This window comes from Mandrillus leucophaeus, unplaced genomic scaffold (genome assembly GCF_000951045.1).
Source record: "Mandrillus leucophaeus isolate KB7577 unplaced genomic scaffold, Mleu.le_1.0 Scaffold2010, whole genome shotgun sequence".
In the NCBI taxonomy this organism is placed as follows: Eukaryota; Metazoa; Chordata; class Mammalia; order Primates; family Cercopithecidae; genus Mandrillus; species Mandrillus leucophaeus.
Genome location: NW_012102045.1, coordinates 38644 through 46775, shown reverse-complemented (window position 1 = coordinate 46775; position 8132 = coordinate 38644). Strand labels below are relative to the sequence as shown.

General features: G+C 42.3%; 1 pseudogene; it reads right to left on the bottom strand.

Moving 5' to 3' along the window:
- Nucleotides 1-6562: 6562 nt before the first annotated feature.
- On the bottom strand, nucleotides 6563-7374 carry LOC105539265 (annotated as a pseudogene).
- Nucleotides 7375-8132: the final 758 nt, after the last annotated feature.

The window sequence follows — 8132 nt, the reverse complement described above, 5'->3', positions numbered from 1 at the left end:
TCACTTTACATGTTCTCCTTGGGCTACCTCATCAGATTCAGTGGTGTTAATCAAGTGATTCTCAAATGTGAGCTTCAGTTCAGATCTCTCTTCTGAGTTCTAGAACTATTTATTCAACTATCTTCTAGATATCTCTGCCTGGATGTTGGATTCGGCATATGAAAAATGCTCATTAATCTGTCCCCCAAACCTTCACTACTTGTGTTTCCTTTCCTTGTGAATGAAGTCTAACAAAAGTCAGGAATCTAAAAGTTATATGTGGCTCCTGATTCTCCTACCTGACCCAACCGTGTTTTAATGGGTCTTTACTTCTAACAGTGTCACTCAAGCCTTTTCCTTGTTCTATATCCCCATCACTAACGATTTAGTTCAAATACACAGCTTCTCTTTCATTTACTATGGCACGAAACTCTGTTTTGTTCTCTCTGCTTCTACTTTTGCCTCACCTCTCCATCCATGTTCCATGTCGCCACCAGATTTTTTTTTTTTTTTTTTTTTTTTTTTGAGACGGAGTCTCGCTCTGTTGCCCAGGCTGGAGTGCAGTGGCCGGATCTCAGCTCACTGCAAGCCCCGCCTCCCGGGTTCACACCATTCTCCTGCCTCAGCCTCCCGAGTAGCTGGGAGTACAGGCGCCCGCCACCTCGCCCGGCTAATTTTTTTTGTATTTTAGTAGAGACGGGGTTTCACCGTGTTAGCCAGGATGGTCTCGATCTCCTGACCTCGTGATCTGCCCATCTCGGCCTCCCAAAGTGCTTGAGCCACCGCACCCGGCCTGATTTTTTTTTAAAAAACAAATCTGATCATGTTATTTCTTTGTACAAAACAATTCAAAGGTTTCCCACTACCTCATGAATAAACTCATGTGTGGCAAAGTTTTTCAGTGCTAGTATTTCTTGGTTACTGGAACTATAAATATCTCCCGCCACCTCCTTTAACGATGAGAGTGTGGAGGGGGCTCTGTGGCATGCATTTAGCTTTTCGCATCTTGTGGATCTGTTTTCCTCTAAGTCCTTGGAGTTTTTTTTTCATTCAGCCAAATGATGGATGGGAAAAGAGGGATGAGGGTTGAGTGTGAGAGGGTTTTTAATGGGCCAGGTTTGGAAGTGGTGCACATCACTTCAGCTTACATTCAGAACTCAGTCATGTGGCAACATCTAACAGCAATCTGCAAGGGAAGCTTAACATTTGAGCCCGGCCATGTTCCCCCAAAGAAGAGGAACACTGGTGGTTTCTGCCACAATGTGCAAAAGAGAAACAATCTTTGCCACTTCATCCTTTAAAAACTAGTTCAGGAGTCACTTCTCCCAACCTTTGCAGCTTGAACTTGGAACTCTCATCCTTGTAGCCCCACTATATTTTATTTTCCTCAATTGTGGTACTTACCATGCTCTGTTTCACTTATTTCTTTACATGAGTGGCAGTGGGGAACTTGAGTGTGTGACTTGAGGATAGGAACAATGTCTTACTCTTTATAGTATCCTTGGCATCTAACACAGTGCCTGGACCATAGTTGATGTTAAAAACATTCCTTGAATTAATTATTAAATCAATTAATTATAATTTGTTTGAAAAATATTTTTGATTTGCTTCAATGGTAGATATCTTTCTTAATGAATGCATCTGGCTAATTTCCATCAAGTCTCTGTTAATTTAATTTTGTTCTCATATTAAGTCCTCCATAGCCCATCAAGATAATATGATTCTCCCCACCTTAGATCACTCAATAATTAGGTTTTGGGGCTAAAGGGCAAATGCAAACACATTTTATCATTCAGGCAAGGAAACAGCCATTAATAAAGGCAGCTGTTGTCAGTTGAGTAAGGAAGGCACTGGGTTGAAAGGAGGCATCAGCACAAGCACAGTTCTGAGTGGAGATCAACGCTGATGGGTCAGGCCTTATCTGGTTCCTGGTTCACACAGCCTGCACAGTGGCCACCATGAGGCCAATGGGGATGGTAGCTGGAGGAAATAATCAGTGATTCTGCCTGGGTCACAAGTGCTGTGGGTACTTTGTAAGAGTGATTCATCTAGTGCTCTTCAAAGGACCTTCTCTTGTATTCTGAGCTAGGGGCACATAGCTTAATGTAGAGAATTAAATTGTTCTCTAATTGCTCAGTGTGCATAATCTTTTCCAGGCTGAAAGGTTGGAAGCATGTCTATAAAATGTGTTCATAAAATGTTTGCCTTTTAAAAACTTTGGCCGTTTAGCCTGATAGACACTTAGGGCACAAAGGAACGTTAGAAATAGTTTGGTCCAATGATCTTCAACTTCTGACATCCAGGATCCTGCAGAAGTGTGTTAAGGGGCTGGGATGGCAGGAAGGGAGGGATGGGGATGGTGGTGGTAGGTAGGTCTGGCCTGCCTGTTCAGATTTAGCCATAGCAGCTGCCTCTTGTTCATTTTGCTGTATTAGGGTTTTGGAAACTCTTTTTGGGAAAAAAAAGCACTTCATTGCTAAAAGTATGTGAAAACCTACTGATTTTATAATCCCAGATTTTACAGATAAGGAAAGTGAGGATGAATGAGTTAAAGTCACATAGCTAGTTAGTGATAGAGTGTGGTGGAAGTCAGATTCTCTATTTGCTCTGACCAGACCAGTGACTTTCCACGGAGGTACAATGAGTCTCTGTGTCTAACTGACATTTAGAAGCAAATGAATTTGCTTTAGGATGACTGTACTACACATTTGTATACAATATATTCTTTTTTTATCACTTGATAAATCATTTATTTGTAAGTCAATACCTGTGTACTATACAGAATCTAAGAACTTAGACAATTTTAATAACCCTTAAGCGTGTTGATTCCATTTGCAGATTTAAATTTTTGTATAAATAGCAGTCATTGCATACGTATCTTAAGTGTACTTTGCTTATAATCACAGTTACGCTACTGATACTCCTCAGAAAAAAACAGATTCTGCTTGGTTTTAGCTGAAGCCTTATCAACTCCAAATAACACTTTGAGGACCTCTAAAGGTAAAGTATGAATCCTTTTGGCCATTTGTTTCCTAAGTCAGAGTGTGTGTGAGAGTGTGTGTGTGTGTGTGTGTGTGTGTGTGTGTGTGTGTTTTGAAGCAACAATGTAATAATGTACCATTAGTAAAGCTGCTGTGCAAAATTATCCCTCAGGCCTATTCTAAGCTTACAGTTCAGTTGATTTTATTGTCCTCACCTAAGTATATACAATTCACAGATGGGAGAAAAACACTAAATCAAGATGATTATTTTCACTATTTTGCTTAAGATTCATATTTAAATATAAATAAAGAAGTTAATCTACACAGTTTGAGAGATACTTTTTACATTAGAAATGTTTTTTAAAATTTTAAACTGATAAATAATTGTAAATATGGCATATGTACTGTTTCACATACAATGTACACAATATTTTCTTATTTCAGATTGTGGGCAAATAACACATGCAATTCTAGAAAAAAGAAAAATTATACCCAATGATGAGCAGAATTTAATTCCTTAGCAGCCATGAGAGGAACATTTGATTTGCTTTTAAATGCCCCTTATAGATTGCATCGAACACCCTAAGCTACAAAACTTGAAGAAGACGATGACTAGAACTTGACGAAGCCCCGCTGCTTCTCTGTCTCCCATTATGGAGAGTATGGCTCTGTTCAATAAATGCCCATTTACTGCACCCAGAAATCAATTAAGAATAATAAGCAAGTTTGCAGACGCCAGGGACCAAAGGAGGGGGATGTCATTCTGCCTTTGTCCCTTCTGTTGTCAGAAAAGTGTTTCCTTCAGCAATTAGCCACAAGGTGGCCGCAGCTCATCCCTTCACCTGCGCAGAAACGCTTCTGCTGCTCCCCACCCCTTTTGACATGAGGGGAATTTTAAGTACATTAAGCAGTGTTTTTGGAAGACAAGAATACGTATGATTTCATCTTTAATCAGTGAATTTATGTTTTTTTATGAAATTGCTGAATGAAAAGCAACGAATAATATTTTCAGCTAAAAACGGATATAGCAAGACTTGCTTTAAAAAAAAAAAAAGCTCACAGGCAGTTTTACTGGCTGTTTTTTTTTTAATCTTGAAATGAGAAGAGGAGATGATGCTGATATCTTAAGAGAGATCATATACACTATGAAACGTGTGTTTTTTTCTTTTGGTAAACGGATGCTCCACCATGGTATTTCTCAAGTGGTTGTTCTGAAACTCTAAATCTCTACAGACCTTTATTTCAGTCTGCTTAGGGTAATGGTAGAAATGTAGGCACTGGTATCCAGTGGACATAGGTGCAAAATATGGCTCATAAAAACCAGCACTGAAGCATTATTTAACCTTGTTGAGCTGCCTCAGTTTTGTGGTCTGTGAAATGGCATGAGAATTCTTCGTTACAGCCTTGTTTTAGTAATAAATTGATGATATATATGAAAGCTTGTAGCATACTGCTTGGCACCTCACAGCCATTTAATAACTGAGTTCCTCCTCCTTTTAAGTACACAGCAGCAATTTGAGGTTGAGGTCTGTTTTTTTAACTAAAAGTATGCTCTTTAAGGCCTAGATTAAATAAATCACAGTGTATATGAAAATAAGACCCAAGAAAGCTAGACCCTTTGGGCTTTTCTTTTATGTCTGCTCAGGTATTAAGGCCCTATGTGGATAGCAATATATAACAACTTAATTTCAGCTCCTTCCCATTGGATAAATGAAATCATAGCTAAAGGTGCAAAAAAAGAGTAACAATTGATGTGGAAAAAACTGAATAATTTTTCTACAGAAAAAGCCAACCAAGACTGGGTGTGGGGAATGTGGGTGGGGAAGGAGTGTCTACCAGACAGCAGATGGCCGGGTATCATTGTCACCAAAATTCATGTTTGGGTGCTGACTGAAGAGTCAACACAAGAAGATGGCTTCTAAAAGTAGGACACATTTTTGTTGAAGGGAATAATGTTAGGTTGAGCCCATGAAATGGCCATTTTGAAGGCCAAAATCCATCAAATGTTGGCAATTTCAAATGATTCAGCCTAACATTTTGTCCATTAGGAAGACAAACATTGGAACAAGTTGCTACAGGGATGCTGTGGGGGCTTTTATTTGTGAATATGTTTGGTAAGAGTCTATAGAATTATTTGTCCTGGGTGATGTAGACATTGAGTTTCCTGAAAGCAGGGGGTGGGTGAGATAATCCGTCAGGGTTAATTTACCTGTCTCCTTGAGGAGAACAAGCTCTGTTCTTCTAGGATGCTAATGGAAACTGTGGGTAGAATCTGGGCCTTATGGAAATCCATCACTATTTTCCTTCTGTGCTGTTTGTTGAGAGGGCATTTCACTGGATCAGGGTTTCTTAATCCTGGTGCTAATGACATGAGGGCTGGATAACTCTTTGTTGGTGGGCTGTCATGTGCATTATAGGATGTTCAACAGCATCCTTGACCTTGGCCCACCGGATGCCAGTAGCACTCTTCTGCTGTATTGTAAAACCCAAAAATGTCTCCAAAAATTGTCAGGTGTCCCCTGGGGTACCAAATCAACCCCAGTTGAGAACCACTGCTCTAGATAGCAGTCCTGAACATGAGAATTTGTCTAATCAGTTTTGGAAAAACTGTAAGACTTGATCCTCCATCTGCCCTATCTCTGTTTCCTGCTCTGGCATCCGCCCCTTGGCTACTTTTGGGCATTTTTATTGAGGCAACATGCTTATAGATTCCAAAATGCTTGGAGGTTCTCCCAGCCTCTTTAAGGAATGCTTGCTTAAGCTTTTTGGAAAACTTAAATTTCCAGTGGTGAATCTGGTTACCATCATTGTCGTCATTGTCATCTATTAAATATAGCATCCTGAGGTTCTGGGACAAGGTATTATTGCTTGTTCCTGCTTTTCATCTGTGCAGTGTGAACCTGCTCAATCAAGTCACTACTGTACCATTTAGTGGTGGAGCATCTCCTTTAGCTGTACTCATAAAGGCCTCATGCACATGCATAGAACTGGGAGGGAATCTGCTTGTATGTTGCATATCACAGATCCTGTGGTGTTCCACACCACACAGATCCTGTGGTACACAGATCCTGTGGTGTTCTTGGACAATTTAAATGTCTAGTTTCTATCTTGGAAGTTTAAACTTTTCTGAGTGTTCCCTCTCACTCACTGGCCCAAGTGGACTTAGGTTATGTAGACAGTGAAATGACCCTATTGCTGAGCCCTGGGAGGGGGAGGGTCATGTGCTCCCAAGCAATTGAAAGCCTTTTTTTTTCCTTTTAAGCCTAGCAAGCAGTTTAGATGGACTACATTCCTCATTCCAGCTGAGGAGAGATCTCCCAAGGAGAAGGGAGTGCTAAGGGAGAGCAAGACCCCACAGCCTTCCAAAGATCCCCTATGGTCCAAAGTCCTTTGACCACCTTAGTCAGCTGCTTTGTTTCCTGGTGGGAGTGGAGGGACAAGGTGAGAGGAGCCAGGGGTAGTCATGAACACCAGTGGGTTCTGCCCTGGGTAGCTCCCCACCTTCTTTAAGAGCTCCAGCAGTCTCAACTGGGAAGACCCAGGGCTCCTGCTCTTTTCTCTAGTCCCTGGAAGATGAGGTCCAGCTAAGGTAGAGTAAGCAGTCAGTGACCAGGCAGTAGGATGGGATCTTGTATTCTTCGAAAGATGGCTGGGAAATTCTTCCCTCCATTACGTAGAATTCTTCCCCTCCTCAGTTGAGGTACCTAGATGTCCCACAATGGGGTCTTAACGCAGGTCCTCAGAGGTACATGCTCAAACAGCGGATGCTCTTCAAAATGAGTGCACATCCAGTCGTGTAGCTCCAGCACATAGGTTATGGTATATACCAGTCCCCCAACTCTCAGCACATAGGCACATTTTGCTAGCAGGGTGGGACTGATAATTTGCCACTTGTGCTTTGTCTGCTTGAAATGTGGGTTGGGGAAGAGGAAGAACATCTTTGTCAGCTGGCCCTTGTAGAAGTTAGGAAGGTGCTTCATGGCATTGCTACAGAGACAGGCAATGTTCTGGAAGCCATCTCCAGGAGCTGCACGTAGGGCCCGAATCCAGTCTTGTACATAGTCTGAGACCTTCACCCAGATCTCCAGACCCAGAATCAGTGTGTCTGGGAACAGCGGTGATAGTTCCACTAACAGGCCACCATAGCCACAGCCTGTGTTTGCAAACTCCGCTTGGGCCTGAGCTCTCTTTTCTCTCTTACCCTTTGGGTCATCGTGGCTCTGATTTTGAGTGAGTGGAGCGAAGAACTCTGGGTATAGCTCAGACAAGTCCATCTCCTCTGGCTTCACAGGATAGCACAGTGTGTGGTCCGCCATGGGTTGGAGCCAGCACGTTACCTGTAGTAGTGCTTCTGGGGCTGCGGGGCCTCTGCTCTGGCCACATTCCAAGTCTTGGCTGCCATGATCCCAGTCCCGGGTTTCTCTACCTGAAAGCCTCTTTTATTGTCCCTCTCAGCTGGAGATCCTCATTCACCTTCCAGGTTCAGGAGAAGATGGTCTCAGAGTAGCTGAGGGACTATGTGGCTTAGAGTTGTTGGAGGGATATCTAGACCTCTTGGGACATCTGCCTGTGTATACTGGGGCCTGAGGGAGGTCCGTGGGTCAAGTAAGGCAGTGACCCTGTGGTGACTGCTGCTACCATGAATAGAAGAAAGTGCAGCTTCTCTTCCTGTTTCCTAGGGGCACCCCATATATTGAAGGCAGGAAGGGAAAGTGTGGCTTGTACAAAACCATCACAGAAGGTGAGCAGGGACCGTGAAAAGGGTTATTTTTTCTGTGCTGCTGAATAAAAGCAATTTCCATGCCCTGTGCAAAAGCATAGAAGTGTTGACAGCTGAGAATATATGTGTGAATACTTTGAAGGCAGTAGAACACCATATCTGCAGAGTCCAACCTTCTTTTAGAGGTCATTTATGTAGCAGTCTTGAATGTGGTCCTCCCACACTGCTTCACCTTTTACATTAAAGCTTCCCAGTCCTGGCTGCGCATTTGAATCGCCTGGAGAACTGGTAAATAATTTAGATGCCTGGTTCCTATCTCACAGTAGTTAAATCTGAATCTCTGGTGATAGACCAGCTTGGGTATTAGTAATTTTAAAGTTCCTCAGCTGATTTTGATGTGCAGCCGGGGTTAAGACCCTTGGGCTTTTCTTTCAAACCATTTCCACAAGATT